This window comes from Triticum urartu, chromosome 7A, assembly GCF_056163025.1.
Source record: "Triticum urartu cultivar PI428250 chromosome 7A, HENAU_Tu73, whole genome shotgun sequence".
NCBI classification, from domain to species: domain Eukaryota; kingdom Viridiplantae; phylum Streptophyta; class Magnoliopsida; order Poales; family Poaceae; genus Triticum; species Triticum urartu.
The window spans coordinates 672,611,308-672,630,572 of NC_141879.1; positions in this window are offsets into that span (position 1 = coordinate 672,611,308).

Below are 19,265 nucleotides of genomic sequence, written 5' to 3' on the forward strand. Positions count from 1 at the left end.
GCTTGCTCTGTTCTTCCCCTTTCCCCTCTCCTCTCTGTTCTTTTCCCTCTTCCTCTCAAGCTCATCACACATTTTGCCCAAGATTTGAAGGCCCCCATCCATTCAAATAATCACAAAGGTTAGCAACTTTTTCCTTTCATCTCTCATTGCTAGATTAGCTCGTGCAATGCTTTATATAGTGATTGATTTTTGAGTTTAGTAATTTGGGAGGAATTATATATATGTGCTAGTATTTGATTTATATGCAATTTGAGGTCAAAAATAACACTTAGTTTTGCATATGTAGGTGTGGTTTACTTAGTACCTTCTAAATCTCCGTCGTAACCACCGTCGATTGCTTGCAACGTCCCGTCGCCGGCACCACCTTGTGGTGAGCCTCTTGTTCATGAAGTTTTATATAAAAAATTGATGTTTGTGTGATTCGGATATATAGTTACTCGTATAATTATCTTACCCATACGTTGTTTGTTATGCATAGTGCCATGGTTTTGATATCCTTCCCCGTCGGCCCTCGTCTGGGTTATGATTCGGATGTGGTATATTCTCTTTTAAACCTATTCATTGCATTTCGTGTTTATGACAAATTATGCCCATCAAGTTGACATAGATATTTGTATGTAGGAGGTAGTTGAACCGGAAATTCCAACCGACCCTATTGTCGAGAGGTTAAATTTAGTTGAAAGAGAAAATGAGGATTTGAAGGAAAAATTGAAAAGAATTTGAGGGGGAGAAGATGGAATTGGAGTTGCATGTTGCCGATGTCGTCGATGATCACAAGATTAAGATTGAGAAAATGCGCTTGAAGATTAGAAAGATTAGAAAATATGCCATTCATAGTGAGGCTTGGTATCATTATGTTGTTGGATAAATTGTTACCTTAGTTGCGATCTTGATCGCATTTGTTGTTGCATTTAAACTCTTTAGCTAGAGAGTTATTTGTTTGTTGCATTTAAGTGTTGTATGATCTTTATGTATGAACTTTATGTATTGTATTAATTTGATGTTTTCGGTGCTGTGTATTGAAGATGAGCCGGCAATGGATGTACGATGACCGATGCTCTCCCGAGTTCATTAATGGCGTGCGTACTTTTCTGCTTGCGGCTGAGGCAAACAAGCGAGCGGATGGTTTTATGCATTGTCCATGTGCTGGCTGTAAGAATGGTCGCAATTACTCTACGTCAAGAACCATTCACGTCCACCTGTTTGAGTCCGGTTTCATGCCCCACTATAATGTTTGGACCAAGCATGGAGAAAGAGGGGTTATGATGGAAGACAATGAAGAAGAAGAGGACGACGACAGCTATCCTGGCCATGGGTTCCCTGAATACGATGATACAACAATGAGGGAAGAAGCTGAGCCAGTAATGCGGGAAGAAGCTGAGCCGGCAATGCGGGAAGAAGCTGAAGAAGAGGCATCGGATGAGCCCGTTGATGATCTAGGTCGGGCCATTGCCGATGCAAAGAGAAACTGCGCAAGTGATTTGGAGAAGAAGAAGTTGCAGCGCATGTTAGAGGATCACAAAAAAAGGTTGTACCCGAATTGCGTAGGTGACAAGAAAAAGCTGGGCACCACACTGGAATTGCTGCAATGGAAGGCAGAGAATGGTGTATCAGACAAGGGATTTGGAAAGTTGCTGGTAATGATAAAGGATATGCTTCCAAAGGACAATGAATTGCCCGAGAGTACGTACGAAGCAAAGAAGGCTGTCTGCCCTCTAGGGTTAGAGGTGCAGAAGATACATGCATGCCCTAATGATTGCATCCTCTACAGCGATGAGTATGAGGATTTGAACGCTTGCCTGGTATGCGGTGCATTGCGCTATAAGATTAGCCGCGATGACCCTGGTGATGTCGAGGGCGAGCGCCCCAGGAAGAAGATTCCTGCCAAGGTGATGTGGTATGCTCCTATAATACCACGGTTGAAACGTTTGTTCCAAAACAAAGAGCATGCCAAGGCGATGCGATGGCACAGAGAAGACCGTAAGAAAGACGGAAAGTTGAGAGTACCTGCTGACACGTCGCAGTGGAGAAAAATCGAAATAAAGTTTGGGAAGGAGTTTGCAGATGACGCAAGGAACGTATGGTTTGGTCTAAGCGCAGATGGCATTAATCATTTTGGGGAGCAGAGCAGCAACCATAGCACCTGGCCTGTGACTCTATGTTTGTATAACCTTCCTCCTTGGTTGTGCATGAAGCGAAAGTTCATTATGATGCCAGTGCTCATCCAAGGCCCTAAGCAACCCGGCAATGACATTGATGTGTACCTAAGGCCATTAGTTGAAGAACTCTTACAACTGTGGAATGGAATAGGTGTACGTGCGTGGGATGAGCACATGGGGGAAGAATTTGACCTAAAGGCGTTGCTGTTCGTGACCATCAATGATTGGCCTGCTCTCAGTAACCTTTCAGGACAGACAAACAAGGGATACCGCACATGCACGCACTGTTTGGACAATACCGATAGTATATATTTGGCTAATTGTAAGAAGAATGTGTACCTGGGACATTGTCGATTTCTTCCGAGCAGGCATCCCGTAAGAAAGAAAGGCAAGCATTTCAAAGGTGAGGCGGATCACCGGACGAAGCCTCGCCACCGTACTGGTGTTGATGTACATGATATGGTCAAGGATTTGAAGGTGGTCTTTGGAAAGGGCCCTGGTGGACAACCTGTTCCGAATGACGCTGACGGACGCGCACCCATGTGGAAGAAGAAATCTATATTTTGGGACCTGCCCTATTGGAAAGACCTAGAGGTCCGCTAAACAATCGACGTGATGCACGTGACGAAGAATCTTTGTGTGACCCTGCTTGGCTTCTTGGGCGTGTATGGGAAGAAAAAAGATACACCTGAGGCACGGGAGGACCAGCAACGTATGCACGGAAAAGACGGCATACATCAGGGTCATGCAAGCTACGCTCTTACCAAAGAAGAGAAGGAAATCTTCTTTGAATGCCTGCTTAGTATTAAGGTACCGTCTAGCTTCTCGTCGAATATAAAGGGAATAATAAACATGGCAGAGAAAAAGTTCCAGAACCTAAAGTCTCATGACTGCCACGTGATTATGACGCAACTGCTTCCGGTTGCATTGAGGGGGCTTCTACCGGAAAACGTTCGATTAGCCATTGTGAAGCTATGTGCATTTCTCAATGCAATCTCTCAGAAGGTAATCGATCCAGAAATCATACCAAGGTTAGAGAATGATTTGGTGCAATGTCTTGTCAGTTTCGAGTTGGTGTTCCCACCATCCTTCTTCAACATCATGATGCACCTCCTAGTTCACCTATCCAAAGAGATTAACGTTTTGGGTCCTGTATTTCTACACAATATGTTCCTCTTTGAGAGGTTCATGGGAGTCTTAAAGAAATATGTTCATAACCGTGCTAAGCCAGAAGGAAGCATCTCCAAGGGCCATGAAAATGAGGAGGTCATTGAGTTTTGTATTGACTTTATTCCTGACCTTAAGCCGATTGGTGTTCCTGAATCGCGGCATAAGGGTAGACTGGATGGAAAAGGCACGCTAGGAGGGGAACAAATAATATGTATGGACGGACATTCTCTCACTGAAGCACACTACACAGTTCTACAGAATTCCGCCTTGGTGGCTCCGGATATGGATGAACACAAGAATTTGCTACACTCCAAACACCCGGAGCGTTCTGATGACTGGATTACACGTGAACAAACCAGGAGTTTCGCCAGCTGGTTGCAGACACGTACCATGCATGACACCTCTATTGAAGATGACCTGTACTTGCTGTCCCAGTTACCATCTTCGAATATAATGACTTTCAAATGGTACGAGATAAATGGTAATACATTTTACACGATCGCCCAAGATAAGAAGAGCACCAACCAAAACAGTGGTGTCCGCTTTGATGCAGAAACCAAGTCGGGAAAGGAAACATATTATGGTTATATACAGGACATATGGGAACTTGACTATCGACGTGGTTTGAAGGTCCCTTTGTTTCAGTGCAAATGGGTCAATATGACACGAGGCAGGGTAACGGAAGACCCGCAGTACGGAATGGCAACAGTGGATCTCAACAATCTTGTGTATGCAGACGAACCATTCGTCCTAGCCAATGATGTGGCACAGGTTTTCTATGTGAAGGACATGTCTACCAAGCCAAGAAAAAGAAAAGATAAGGAAGCGAATGCATCGTACGATGAGCCAAAGCGGCACATAGTTCTTTCTGGGAAGAGAAACATCGTGGGACTGGATGACAAGACAGACATGTTAGAAGATTATGAAAAGTTTGATGAAATTGCTCCATTCACAGTGAATATTGACCCGAGCATCCCGTTAAATGATGAAGATTTTCCATGGTTACGACGCAAAGGGACACACGCGGAGAAAAAGTTTCACACCCAAAGATCTGGGATGTGATCGGCTTCACTATCATCACTTTCTTCTGTGTTTCACACCCAGGAGGGAATCTCTATAATAGTTAGGGTAGTTATGTGTTTTGGCATTTGAAACGCGAAGAAATTTTATGTGCAAACAAATTCTTTCATCCCTTTACTGATTTTTAAAGTTAAGTTATTCACAAACTAGTGATTCACACTAATTTCAAATAATTCAAAATTTAAACTATTCAAATTTGAAAACTACGGGCACTAACAGAAAGTTTGTAATTTTTTGTACCTAAAGCAAAAATATTCACAAAGAAACTCTAAATACACAAAAAAACAACTCAAAAATAAATAAAGCAAAAAAAATAAAAAAGCCCGCCAACTGGGCCAGAGCGACCTGCATACGACTAGAAACCCAACCTGTTGTTGTGCCAGGATGCAGGCCCGCAAAGGCCCAGTAGGCCCACAGGGCAGCGGAGAACATGTAGGCCCAGTAGGCCTGCTTTGGAGAGGAGCTCAAGAGAGCTACTGCACGGGGGGTTATAAACCAGTGCGCCCCTCGGCTAGCGAGGTCGGACTAAACTTGCCGCACCGCACCTGCGCCAGCGCACCCCCTTTAGTATCGGGTGGTGGCTCCAACGGTATTAAAGGGGGGGGCCTTTAGTACCGGTTGGAGCCACCACCCGGTACTAAAGGGGGTGCGGTTCCCGCCGCTTAGCCTGGCCAAAACAGGCCTTTAGTACCGGTTGGTGGCTCCAACCGGTACTAAAGGTCCATCCTATATAACTAAACACTTCAAAAATTTCAGTTTCTCATCTGCTTCTTCTCCTCTGCCCCGTCGCCCGCCGCCCCCGTCTCCATATCCCTCGTCGCCACCCCGTCCCCATCGTCGTCGCCCCGTCGTCACCGTCGCGCCATCCCGGCCCGTCCCGCGTCGTCCCCGTCCCCGTCATCGCCGCCCCGTCCCCGCGCGTCGTCGCCGCCCCAGCCCGTCCCCGTCGTTGCCGCCCTGTCCCCGTCGTCGCCATCCCCGTCGTCGCCGCGCCCGTGGCCGTCCCCATCGCCTCTTGCCTCGCCGGTGAGCACACACACACACATACATTTTTTTAGTTTTTTAGTTATAGAAATAGTTATAAAAATGTTAGAAATTTTTATTTTTTAGTTATAGAAATAGTTAGTTATATAGCATTGTTAGAAATGTTAGAATTGTTAGAAATTTTTCTGTTTTTTAGTTATAGAAATAGTTATAAAAAAGTTAGAAATTTTTCTTTTTTTTAGTTATAGAAATATTAGAAATGTTATACAAATGTTAGTTATATATATAGAAATGTTATAAATTTTTTTTCTATTTTTTAGTTATAGAAATATTAGAAATGTTAGTTATATAGCATTGTTAGAAATGTTATAGGAATGTTAGTTATATAGAAATGTTAGAAATTTCAGTTATCAAAATCCAATCATTAAAAAAATGTTACTTTTTGCAGGCATATAGCTAGTATTTGTTCTCGACGATGCCCGGCCCGCATCCTCGCCGTCGACCCGTCCGCGACGACGTCCGGCTGACCCATGTCCGGGACTGGGCTCCGCCGGGCTGGCACTGGGAGGTGCTGCCTGGAGGGGCGCGCCGCTTGATGAGGAACCCGGTCCCGATCGTCGACCCTGATCTCGTTTGGTGGCGTTCGCGTGGGCCAGTTTCGGTGCGGAGGGAGCCGGCCCCGCCGGAGGTGGTATGTCGCCGTGTCAGGGAGGAGGACGAGCACGTCCATCGCTACATGGTTGCGTTAGAGGGCGGCAGGTTGTCCAATACCTGGCAGTTTCTTCAGGGATCTCACTTCAGCTATGATCTTGTGAGGGTTCCTTCTCTTTGGGTGTCCACCGCCCGCGCCGCATGATCCGACGATGTATTCGAGATTATATATTATTTGAGACGATGTATTCAAGATTATATCTATTATTCGAGACGATGTATTCGAGATTATATCTATTATTCGAGACGATGTATTCGAGATTATATCTATTATTCGAGACGACGTATTCGAGATTATATTCGATGATGCTTATTATGTACTATGATTGATTCAGTTTTTCCTTATTAATTGATTGCATCCATGCATTGTAATTTGAATATATTTCTTTTGGATTAGTTAAACAAAACCTATGGCAGACAATACTGGCAGAGAGGGAGAAGAGGCCCTGTTCAATATCATACGCAATCCTCGCGGGCCAGATGATGATCAGAATGAAGAATATTATGACGGCTCCGAATATCTAAACAACACCGGGGAGGGTGATATGATATTCGATCGCGACGACCGAATTGATGAAGTCATGAACTATGAACATGACGAAGAAAATGTTGATCTTGAAACAACAAAGACCGGCGAGGTATATATATTTATATAAGCAGGCATCTGGTGATCATCACATGTTTTAAATGACTTGAAGATATATTAACGAATCGATCTTTCTTCTTTCAGCCATCCGGATCGAGCAAATCTTCAGGCAACAGGACGAAACGAGGCCCGAACAAAAAGTTGAAGGAGGGCGTAAAGTACAATATCGAGGCAATCAGACCTAATGGCGAACCATTAGCGCCTAAGAAGATTGCAGACAAGTTCATTCGTCAGTGCGGAGTTCTTGTGAAGGACCAACTCCCGATCTCCCTTCAAGAATGGAGAGAGCCAGCAAAGCCACGTCCAGGAGTTACTTTTGTCGATGACAGACAAAACCATTTGCTTTGGGAAACGCTCATGGAACATTTCACCCTACCAGATCATTTCACAGATGCACATGTGGAGAAAGTCAAGGACGCTGCTCTTAGGAAGATGGCGGTTGCATTCAAGAACCACAAGATTCGTGAATGGGCCAAGTACGTCAAGGGAGGAAGGAAGACTCCAGTATTCGAGGGAACACTAGAGAAGCAAAGTGCTCATTGGGACGATTTCATGAAATTCAAGGATTCGGAATTATCTAAGGAACGGTCCAGAATAAACAAGGCCAATGCCGCAAAAAAGGATAAGTTCCATAAGCTGGGGCCAGGTGGCTATGCGGTGGGAATGCCTAAGTGGGATAAGTCTGAGAAAGAGATGTTGGATGCATGTGTCACTCCAGAAACATTGAGCTGGCCCCCCATGTGCAGGACTTGGTTCTATGCGCATGGAGGGGAGTTGGACCCGAAGACAGGCAAAGTTTTGAAGAAGGCATGTCTGGACGAAGCCGAAGATAAGCTACTTGTTGCAATAGAAGATGCTTGATCGGGGTTGTTCGAGCCCAACAGAGAGAACGACGAGCTTACGCGTGCCCTGGGAAATCCTGAACACCCAGGAAGAACACGAGGCATGGGCGCTATTCCGTGGTATGAGGGGTTTTCGGACTGGAACACCGACTACAGAACCCGTGCGAGAAAGAAGATTGCGGAGGAGAAGAAGAGGAAGATGGAGGAGGAGCAGAGGAAGCTAGACTATGAACGCCTACAAGGCCTAGAATCAGCGCACGCGGACTTGGCAATCAAATTCCAGCGGCAGCAGGAGCAGATCGACTCACTTAGCCAGCAAAGGGGGTCTCAGCAGCTAGCGGATGATCCACCAATGGATAGCACCGTCCCATCCATGCCGAGAAGCTGCGTGGGTTCCGCCCCGGGCGACGCATTGCTGGATAGCTACCCAGTGGATGACATCATGGAGAACACTAACTTCAACCTATACTTCAAAATGAAGAACATATCCATGAAGGTGGCGGACGCCCTTGCTTTTACAAATCCCCCCGAGGCAACCTTCCATTGCAACCCGATTCCAGCGGGCTATGCTCGTGTCTTGTTTGATGAGGTGGTGGACCAATATTCGGGGCTAGAGCTTGATATTCCTGGAGGTGACGATGAGCACACACTAGGAGAGGCCAACCATCGTATCATCCTATGGAGAAAGGATTGCATCATCTTTCGAAGGCCACCGACACCGCGTCATCCGACTCCTCGTCGCAGTCCGCCACCGAGTCAGCAGACTCCCGCTCCTCCAAGTCCACCAACGCGTCAGGCCACTCCTCCTCCAAGTCCGGCACAGCTTCAGGCCACTCCTCCTCCAAGTCCGGCAAAGCGTCAGGCCACTCCTCCTCCAAGTCCGGCACAGCTTCAGGCCACTCCTCCTCCAAGTCCGGCACAGCTTCAGGCCACTCCTCCTCCTCCAACTCAGCCACGTCAGCCGTCTTCGCCACCTCAGCAATCACAGAAGAGAGCCGCCTCAGCTATGGTGCGTAGCGGTACAAGTCAAGGTAGTACTGCAGGTACAGGCGGAGGCAACGATTTCAATATGGTCCAAGCCTCGCGCCACTTCAGCAGAGGCCTTACGACAAGTCCGAGGAGGAAAATCTAGCCATATCGAAGGCCGAGGTGGAAGCCCATTTTGCACCGAAACCGCCACCGCCGCCAAGGGAGAAAGTGCATGTGGAAAAGATTGACCACTTCATTCGTATGGCTAGACCACCAGCTCCCAATCCTGTTGACACAGACTATGAGCGCCACCTCAGGAAGTTAAATCGAGCACGTCTACAAAAAGAGGCGAGATCGAGCTCGAGCAAATCAGCTGGTAAAAGGAGCGGTAAAACCGTTCCCCAGCTGGGAGAACAGGCGGCGCAATCAATCCCCCCGCTTGTTCTGCCAACAACACATGAGAGTAGGCGCGCCCAATATTATTGTGGGCAAACCGTTAACGTTCCCGGGGTGGGAGATGTGGTAATAACCGAGGAGCATATTGCGCAGGTTGAGTCGATCGGGGTCACTGTTGGACAACTCCTCGATATCGAGCCCATGTCTCCGACTAGAGAGGAGGAAATAAAATGGAAATATGCCCGGGGCCAACCTTTGGTCGAGCCAGAGGAGGTCAATAAGCTCCCATCGAGAATGTATGAATTGCATCAATTGTACATGGACATTACCAAGATTTCCAATCGAGAGTCCCTCATGGTGAATGTCAAGAAGGATCATTACTACCATGAGAAAGCTGTGACCGTTGAGTATTCAGAACTATTTCAGGTATACAATCAAGACGCACTCGACAAATCTATCGTCAGTTGCTATTGTCTGTAAGTGATTTCTTTCTGTAATTTAAGTCTCAAGCTAGCTGTAGTGATCATTTTGATCAATCATTACCTGTAATTATCCTCACTATATTCTTTTCTGTGGGATTATGCAGGATGAAGATTTATGAAATGAAAAAAGGTGGACGCTATGGCATTGGGTTCGTTGACCCAAATACCATTAATGAATACACATGGAAAATAGATCCAGATCACGAAAAAAGTGTAGAGGAAAGCATGCTACAATTTTTCAAGGAACTCAAATACAATGAAGATATACTACTTCCTTACAACTTCCAGTGAGTCACACTGTCTTGTACTACAAATTCTGTTTTTCCCTACTAGCTAGCTACATGTTTTTGCTTACATATGCCCGCTTAATTAAGACATGCAAGCGTGTGTGCATGCAGATTTCACTGGATCTTGTTAATCATTAAAGTTGATGAAGAAACAGTTGAAGTACTAGACTCGCTACTTAAGAAAGCAAGTGACTACACCATCGTGAAGGGGATAGTCAACAGGTAATTTCAATCATTATTAACTATATCTCGGCCTATTTAATTAGTTCGTCATTTCCTGATAACAACTATTTAATAACCCATTTATTCATTTTCTTTGTCGGCGGGCAGGGCTTGGGCAAAGTTCATCAGGGCCACTCCAGGCCCATGGAAACAAAATCTGAAATGGTATCGACCCAAGGTAAGTAATTAAGTAGTACTAGCTAGCTGCCATCTCTTTAATTATCATGCTTGATTAATTATTATCTGATCAAATTCCATTCTCGTAAAGGCCCTGAAGCAGGCGCCGGGGAATGATCTATGTGCATACTACGTTTGCGAGAACATTCGCATGATGGTGTCCAAAAGGAGCAAATCTCAAAGACAGGAGTGGGTACGATATCGATTGTCAGAACACTATTCACAATTTTTACACCATTATCGATATCTAGTCACACAACTAATACACATGCATATTGATCTCCTTAACAGTTCCGATCGGTGCGGGACAAGCTCCTAGCACAGGACCGCATAGAAGCAATTCAAGAGGAAATAGCGGGATTTTTGCTCGACCATGTCATAGATCCCAAAGGAGAATACTATTACCCGCTACCGCCCCCATGAATCACTTCCAATTGTTATCGTGCTCCGAAGGCACCAATTAGCTAGGCTAATGCCACTGGCTCTGAAGGCACCAATTAGGAGAAATTGTATATATATACATGTGTGTATATATGTGTGAATTAATTAATGGTGGTTGTGTGAGACATTCGATGATATATATATATATATATGTTATGATCGGTTCTACTAGAAATTCTATTTATATATATGCATAACGTGTATAATATGTAGTATCGTAAAATACCAGCAAACAAAATAGAATTAAATGGAAAACATAAAATTAAATGAAAAATAAATCATAAACCCAACCCCCCCCCCAACATTTTAATACCGGTTGGTGACACCAACCGGTACTAAAGGGCTCCCTGCCCCCGAAGCTGGCTCGTGCCACGTGGTTGCCCTTTAGCACCGGATCCTGCTGAACCGATACTAAGGGGGGAGGCTTTAGTGCCTACATTTTAGCGCCGGTTACCAAACCGGCACTAAAGGGCCTTACGAACCGGACCGGTGCTATTGCCCGGTTCTGCACTAGTGTAATGATCCAAGGATGGTGCCCGGTTATAGTAATCTTGGAGATTACCTGCCTGACGATGTACATTATGATTTCTTGGAGGTGGAAGAACACCAATACCATTACGGGAAGCCTCTTGTCAAAGATGAAAAATCTATAACAACGATGATGCGAAGATTCCATCATTGATACATGAAAACCTACAGAGAGTCTGGGGGGGCGAATACTTTGTATCTGAGAGTTAAAGAGGAGCACGGCCGCGTTGGAATTGATTTGTTGACTGTTCCATTTGAGGAGTTCTTCCAGTGGTTCAATCAAAAGGCCCTCAATAAATTAACGGTCACTTGCTCCTGTCTGTAAGTACTACTTCTGTCATTAAGTCTCTATATATAGCTCAGCTCTTTCATTGCATGTATATATGATTATCCTCACTATATTATGCAGATTGAAGATCGTCAAGTGCAGAAAAGAGGAAATGTATGATATTGGGTTCATTAACACAAATCTCATAGATGAATTTCAGGTTAAAAAGAACGCCGAAGATGCTGAGGCCAACTTTCTCAAATCATTGATAATAAATCAAAACAAAGATAAAATACTCTTTCCTTACAACTTCAAGTGAGTGTTACTGTCTTGTGCATATTCGGTTTCCCTTATTACTCGAGCGAGGTTATAGTAATGTAATTGATGAGTTATGCATGCGTGCGCAACTTCCACTATATTCTCCTGGAGATTAAGCTTGAGCAGGGACTAGTAACCGTCTTAGACTCGAGACGAAAAGATCCCGAGACCTATGCGGACATGACTAAAATTCTCAACAAGTAAGTTCAATCGATCATTATCGCACCATATCGACAACTTTTTGTTCATTTCCTGATATCTCAAGTAATAATTATTTTCTTTATCTTGCAGGGTTTGGAAAAAGTTCACCGAAGAAGCTCTGGGACTGCCGAAGGAGCTGCGATATACATACCCGAAAGTAAGTACTAGTAGCTAGCTAGTTCCGCGCATCTCTCGTTAATTCTAGCTACTTTCAACAATGCCATTTGTAATGCTTCATTATCAGTTTGATTGACCTCTATTTCTCGTAAAGTGCTTGTGGCAGGAACAAGGGAATGATTACTGTGGATACTACGTGTGCGAGTTCATCTACAACACGACTTGCAAAGATAAGTGGGGCTACCCTAAAAGACAATTTGATGTGCGTAAGCAATAATATTCACAATTTCATTTTATTACACCATCATTTCTGTTGAGTTTCATTCATATATATGTATTAACCCCCTTCTTCAAATTAGACGTGCGAGATGCGGAATGAACTCCTACCAGAAGTTCACACGAAAGCAATTCAAGAGGAATTAGCGGGATTCTTTCTTGACCACGTCATCAATAAAGCCGGAGAATACCATGTGGACCCTGAGTTCATATATAATTAGGGGATTATATTGTAAGAGATCTTATATTGTATATATGTAGCCAGTAACGTCGGATAGATATACAAAAACTTGTTGTTCGACCAATCTCTTGGAGAAGGAGAGGTCGATTACTTCTCTCGGTATGCATGACGAACTTCTGTACTTAATGGTTTCCTTCATTTTCTTACTAGCTAGCGTGTTGAGGGCCTCTCTATACATATAGTACGTAGCGTCGACCAAGCACAGAGATAAGAGAGGACACTTCTCTCTATTAATTAATTAGCTACCTAACACAATATATGAAACACCTTAATTAACCATACAAAACCCCCAAATCCACCCTCTTTCAGAAAAAAAACCTGGCCCGTGAACAGCTGATGCGTGGATGCCTATTGGTCCTTGTTGGTGCCACCAACCGGGACTAAAGGGCCTCCTGCCTGGGCTCGCAGCACCGGCCACGTGGAGGCCCATGTGTCCCGGTTCGTGTAAGAACCAGGACTAAAGGCCTAGGGCATTAGTAAAGACCCTTTAGTCCCGGTTCCCCAACCGGGACAGATGGGCCTTATGAACCGGGACAAATGGCCCTTTTTCTACTAGTGGTAGATGGATTTCTTTGTGTTGTTCTCATTTAATTTCTTATTCCTATAGAGAACAGTAGTATTCTACCCCCATTGGAAATATATGCACTGTTATTATTTTTATTTTCATGTGACAATCACATATTCTCAATTGTTATGGTCCAAAAATGTGTACATTATACTACTTATTGGGAATGATGATGATCCAAATCTCGTGTCACTGGTAGAAAAAGGGCCTATAGTCCCGGTTCGTAAGGGCCTTTAGTCCCGGTTCCGGAACCGGGACTAAAGTGTCGGTACTAATACCTCCCCCCTTTAGTCCCGGTTCAATCCAGAACCGGGACTAAAGGCCCTCCACGTGGGCAGTGCGCAGCGCCCAGTCAGGAGACCCTTTGGTCCCGGTTGGTGGCACCAACCGGGACCAATAGGCATCCACGCGTCAGCATTTCTGTGGCTGGGGTTTTTGTTTTTTTTTGAAAGGGGGGGGGTTGGGGGTTTTGGGGGGTTAATTTAGGTGTTTCATATATTGTGTTAGCTAGCTATAATTAATAGAGAGAACTGTCCTCTCTTATGTCCGTGCTTGGTCGACGCTACGTATTATACATACGTATAGAGAGGACTAGACACGCTGGCTAGCTAGTAAGCAAACGAAGGAAACAGAAGATCGTCATGAACATATATGCATACAGAGAGAAGTGATATCGACCACCTCTCCTTCTCCGAGAGATTGGTCGAACAACAAGTTCTCGTATATCTATCTGACACTACCGGCTACATATATACAATAATTATCTCTTACAAATATAATCATACGGACTCAGGGTCCGCATAGAATTCTCCGTCTTCAGGTATCACGTGGTCAAGAAAGAATGCCGCCAATTCCTCTTGAATTGCTCACATGCGAGTTGGTGCTAGGAGTTCATCCCGCTTCCGAAACATCTAATTTGAAGAAGGGGGTCAATACATATATATATGAATGAATGAAACTCAACACAAATGATGGTAATAAAATAAAATTGTGAATGTTGTTATTTACGTACTTCATATTGTTCGTTAGAGTACCCGCCCCGCTCACAGGTCGTGTGGCGGATGGACTCGCAGATGTAGTATCCACAGAAATCATTCCCTTGTTCTTGCAAACAACCACTTTACAAGAAATAGAGTTCAATCAAACTGATAAGCAAGAATGCTAAATGGTATTGATGAAACTAGCGCTTGAATCACTAGGAGATGTGCGGAACATGCTACTATAGTACTTACTTTCGGGTGTCTAAATTCCAGCTCCTTTGGCAGTCCCGGAACTTTTCTGGTGAATTTTCTCCAAACCCTGCCGGACAAAGAAAACAATTACTTGATATCAGGAAATGAACAAAGTTGCTGATATGGTGGATAATGATCGATTTAACTTACTTCTTGAGGATTTCAGTCATGTCCGCATACTCCTGGGGATCTTTTCGTTTAGAGTCCAAGACGGTTACTACTCCCTGCTCAAGCTTAATCTCTAGGAGAATATAGTGGAAACTGCACACACATGCATAACTCATCAATTACATTACTATAACCTTAACTAATATATAAGGGAAACCGAATACGCACAAGACAGTAACACTCACCTGAAGTTGTAAGGAAAGAGTATTATATCTTTGTTTTGATTTATTACGAACGATCGTAGCAAGTTGGCCTCGGTAGCTGCGGCATGAAGTTTAACCTCAGTTGCATCTATGAGATATGTGTTAATGAACCCAATATCACCGATTTGTCTTTTCTTCAATTCGGCGATCTTCAATCTGCATAATATAGTGAGGATGATTATAAATACATGCAATGAAAGAGCTAAGCTATATAGAGAAACTTAATGACAGAAGTAGTACTACTTACAAACAGTAGCATGCGACCGTTGTTTTATTGAGGGCCAATTGATTGAAAAACTGATAGAACTCCTCAAATGGAACAGGCAACAGATCAATTCCAACGAGGTCATGCTCCTTTTTAACTTTCACATACAAATTACTCCTCCCCCCAGAGTCTCTGCAGATTTTCAAGTACCAATCATGCAATCTTCGCATTATCGTTGATAGAGATCTTTCATCTTTGACGAGAGGCTTCCCGTACTCGTATCTTTGTATCTGCACGTCCATGGGTTCATAATGTACTTCGTCAGGCAGGTAATCTGCAAGATTGCTATAACCGGGCACCATCCTCAGATCATTAGCGATGTTGTGGCTAGGCACCTTGAGCGGGGGGCACGATTGCTTCGCTTATTCGCCGAGCTGGGCAATTTGTTTCCCAGCTCGTCGTTCTTTCAGCCTTTGATCACTGACAGTACTTCCCGACCGCTCCGCTTCGGCAAATTCCTTTCCAATAATGCGGTCATAGTTTCCTTTCGGCGGATCAGACTTCGGTGGTTTTGTCAGGGCAGCCAGAGTGCGCTTCACTTTCACCCGATCTACCTTCTCCTCCGGAGGTGGATGTTTCTTTGCTTTCACCCCTTCAAAGAATTTCTTCGCTTCTTCTCGCGCGATCTCGGCGTTCTCCTCCTGGGTCCTCTCGTATGGTAACTTCTCTGGAGTCTTCAGAGAAGGACCGAATCTGTATGTCCTCCCGCCTCTGGTTGTACTGCTAGACGCCGACCGAGCAGACGTAGCGGTTGTCTTCTTTACTTGCTTAAGAGGTGGAGGAGAAGGACTACGACACGCCGGAGCAGCTGGAGCGGCGGCAGGTCTCTTCCGCCCTTGCTGACGAGGCGGAGAAGGAGGAGGCTGGCTGCTCGGGCGCGTCGGCACAGGCGGAGAAGGAGGCGGAGTGCCGCCACGCGCCGGAGAAGGAGCCGGCCGAGGGCCCTGATCGTCACTCGCCGGAGGAGGAGGCGGTGGAGGCGGAGTGCCCTGACTCGCCGGAGGAGGAGGAGGCGGTGGCGTCCAGTTCGGAAGGTTGATGAGCTCCTTCCGCCATAGGCATGTAGTCTTCAGAGCAGACCCCAGCCGAGTCTCCCCTTCACCGGTAGGGTGGTCAAGCTGGAGGTCCTCAAATCCCTCCGTTATCTCATCCACCATCACCCTAACATATCCTTCTGGAATCGGCCGGCAGTGAAAAGTTGCACCGGGTTCAGTAGGATAAATAGAGCCAACAGCCGCCTTGACCTTCAAATTCATCCATTGCGTCATAAGGTGGCAATTTTGAGACTCCGTTATAGCATCCACGGGATAGCTGGCAGGAGCCGTCAAGGCATGCTCCGACTGAAGTAGCTCGGTGGAAGCCACGCTGCTTCTGCGCTGAGATGGCGGGGTAGCTTCGGGGGAGGCTTCGGCAGTACATTTGCTGCGATTTGCTTCTCGTTCCTCTATCGCGTCTACCCTTGCTTGCAGCGCCTGCATTTGGGTCTGCTGCACTTTTTTCCTCCTATCATGGGATTTGTAACCGCCTGCGTCTGGAAACCCAACCTTCCACGGAATGGAGTCTGGCGTGCCTCGTGTCCGTCCAGGGTGCTTAGGATTCCCGAGGGCCATTGTGAGCTCGTCGTTCTCTCTGTCTGGAAAGAACGTCCCTTCCTGCGCTGCTTCGATATACTGCTTAAGCTTACTGACTGGTATGTCCATTTGATCGTTCGTCCAAATGCACTTCCCTGTTACAGGGTCCAGGGTTCCGCCAGCCCTGAAGAACCAAGTCCGGCAACGGTCTGGCCAGTTAATTGTCTCTGGTTCGATCCCTTTATGAACCAGATCATTCTCAGTCTTGGACCACTTAGGCCGGGCTACGAGGTAGCCACCTGACCCCGTGCGATGGTGAAGCTTCTTCTTCGCAGCATTTTGCTTGTTTGTCGCCGACATCTTCTGACTCTTTTTCGATGTCTTGTGGGCCACAAATGCGGGCCAGTGATCTCTGATCTTCTCATATCTGCCCTTGAATTCTGGTGTCTCATTATTTTCGACAAACTTATTCAGCTCTTTCTTCCACCTCCTGAATAGTTCTGCCATCCTCTTCAGAGCAAAAGACTTGATTAATTTCTCTTTAACTGGGTTCTCTGGATTATCCTCAGGCGGTAGGGTGAAATTTGACTTCAGCTCAGTCCAAAGATCATTTTTCTGCATATCATTGACATAAGAGACCTCAGGGTCTTCTGTAGCCGGCTTAAACCATTGCTGGATGCTTATCGGGATCTTGTCCCTAACCAGAACCCCGCACTGAGCAACAAATGCGCTCTTTGTCCGGAGGGGTTCAATAGGTTGGCCGTCGGGCGCGATTGCTATGATCTCAAACTTTTCATCCGAGCTCAACTTTTTCTTCGGGCCTCGTCTCTTTACCGAAGTTGTGCTCGATCCGGAGGGCTAGAAAAAAGAACAAAGACTTAATTAATATGTGTACATACCAAAACAATGAATGCATCAATCAGCTAGTCAGCATAGGCTTAACTAATATATATACCTGGCTGGACTCGATTCGGTCACCGGAGCCGTCATCACGGTCTCCTTCTTGCACCAGCATTGGGTCACCGGAGCCGTCCTCATGTTCTTCTTCTTGCACCGGCATTAGGTCACCGTAGCCAGCTTGTTCACCCTCTCCTTCCAGACCATCGGTTTCGTTGAGAAACAACGAGATGGCATCACTTCCTTCTGCGATTATGTCCCTCAACAACGCTTCTTTTGTTGCTTCGTCTAGGGCGGTGTCCATAGTTTCTACAAATATTTACAACATGGCAATTATTATTCAAACATGACAGATGGATATATTAGTGCCAAACGTAGAAGATCTCTTCTATTCTTTCTTCTCCTCTTTTTTTTCTTCCTCTTCTTTTTTATCCTCTTCTTCCTCTCATGTTCGATAGGATCGCCGAGGGGTCGGGAGGTTGCCTAGTGTCAAGGGATTCAACAAAACCATGTCTTCATCATTAGGCAAAAGTAACATGTGCATGATGGTACGAAGCTATTCAAAGTTGTTCTGGAACGGAGTCCCAGATAGGATAATTCGCTTTTTGGTACAAAGTTCAGCAAGAGCCTTCCGAATATCGCTATTTGGAAGGCCTTTGCTAAATTCGTACCAAAAGGCGGATTATTCTATCCGGGACTCCATTCCAGAACAACTTTGCAGAACTTCGTACCAACATGCACTGGTTACTTCCGGCTAATGATGAAGGCATGGATTTCTTCAATACTTTGACACTAGGAAACCTCTCTCTACTTTCGGCTAATAAGAAGAAGAAGAAGAAGAAGAAGAAGAAGAAAAGAAGAAAAAAAAGAGGAGAAGAAGAAAGGAATAGTGGAGAAGAAGAGAAAATAGAATATATTCTATTTTCTCTTCTTCTCCACTATTCCTTTCTTCTTCTCCTCTTCTTTTTCTTCTTTTCTCTTCTTCTTATTTATTTCTCCTCTTCTTTTCGGTAGAGGAAACCCTAAATAGCTAGCAAGTATCATGGGTGTGAGATACATGTGGCCTTCGGTGTCGGACACTACATCCACGTCCCACAAGTGACGCGGGCGTCGTCACACCGACGATACTTTCTATTTAGGGTTTCTCTTCTACCGCTCCTCGACCTCTCGACGACCCTCGTTCCCGATAAAATAAAGAGGAAGAAGAAGAAGAAGAAAAAAGAAGAGAAGAAAGAATAGAGGAGAAGACTTCCTCTTCTTCCTCTCCTCTTCTTCTCCCTCTTCTTCCCCTTCTTCCTCGCCTCTCTCATGAATTTCCGGCGTTCTCGACCCCCCCCCACGTGTCGAAGAAAAAAAAGAAGAAAAAAAAAGAGGAGAAGAAGAAAGGAATAGAGGAGAAAAGAGAAAATAGAATATATATTCTATTTTTCTCTTCTTCTCCTCTATTCCTTTCTTCTTCTTCTCTTCTTTTTCTTCTTTTTTCTTCCTCTTATTTATTTCTCCTCTTCTTTTTAGTAGAGGAAACCCTAAATAGCTGGCAAGTATCGTGGGTGTGAGATACATGTGGCCTTCGGTGTCGGACACTACATCCACGTCCCACAAGTGACGTGGGCGTCGAAGCCCGCGCCACTTGTGGGATGTGGGTGTAGTGTCCGACACCGACGGTACATGTATCTCACACCGACGATACTTTCTATTTAGGGTTTCTCCTCTACCGCTCCTCGACCTCTCGACGACCCTCGTTCCCGATAAAATAAAGAGGAAGAAGAAGAAGAAAAAAGAAGAGAAGAAAGAATAGAGGAGAAGACTTCCTCTTCTTCCTCTCCTCTTCTTCTCCCTCTTCTTCCCC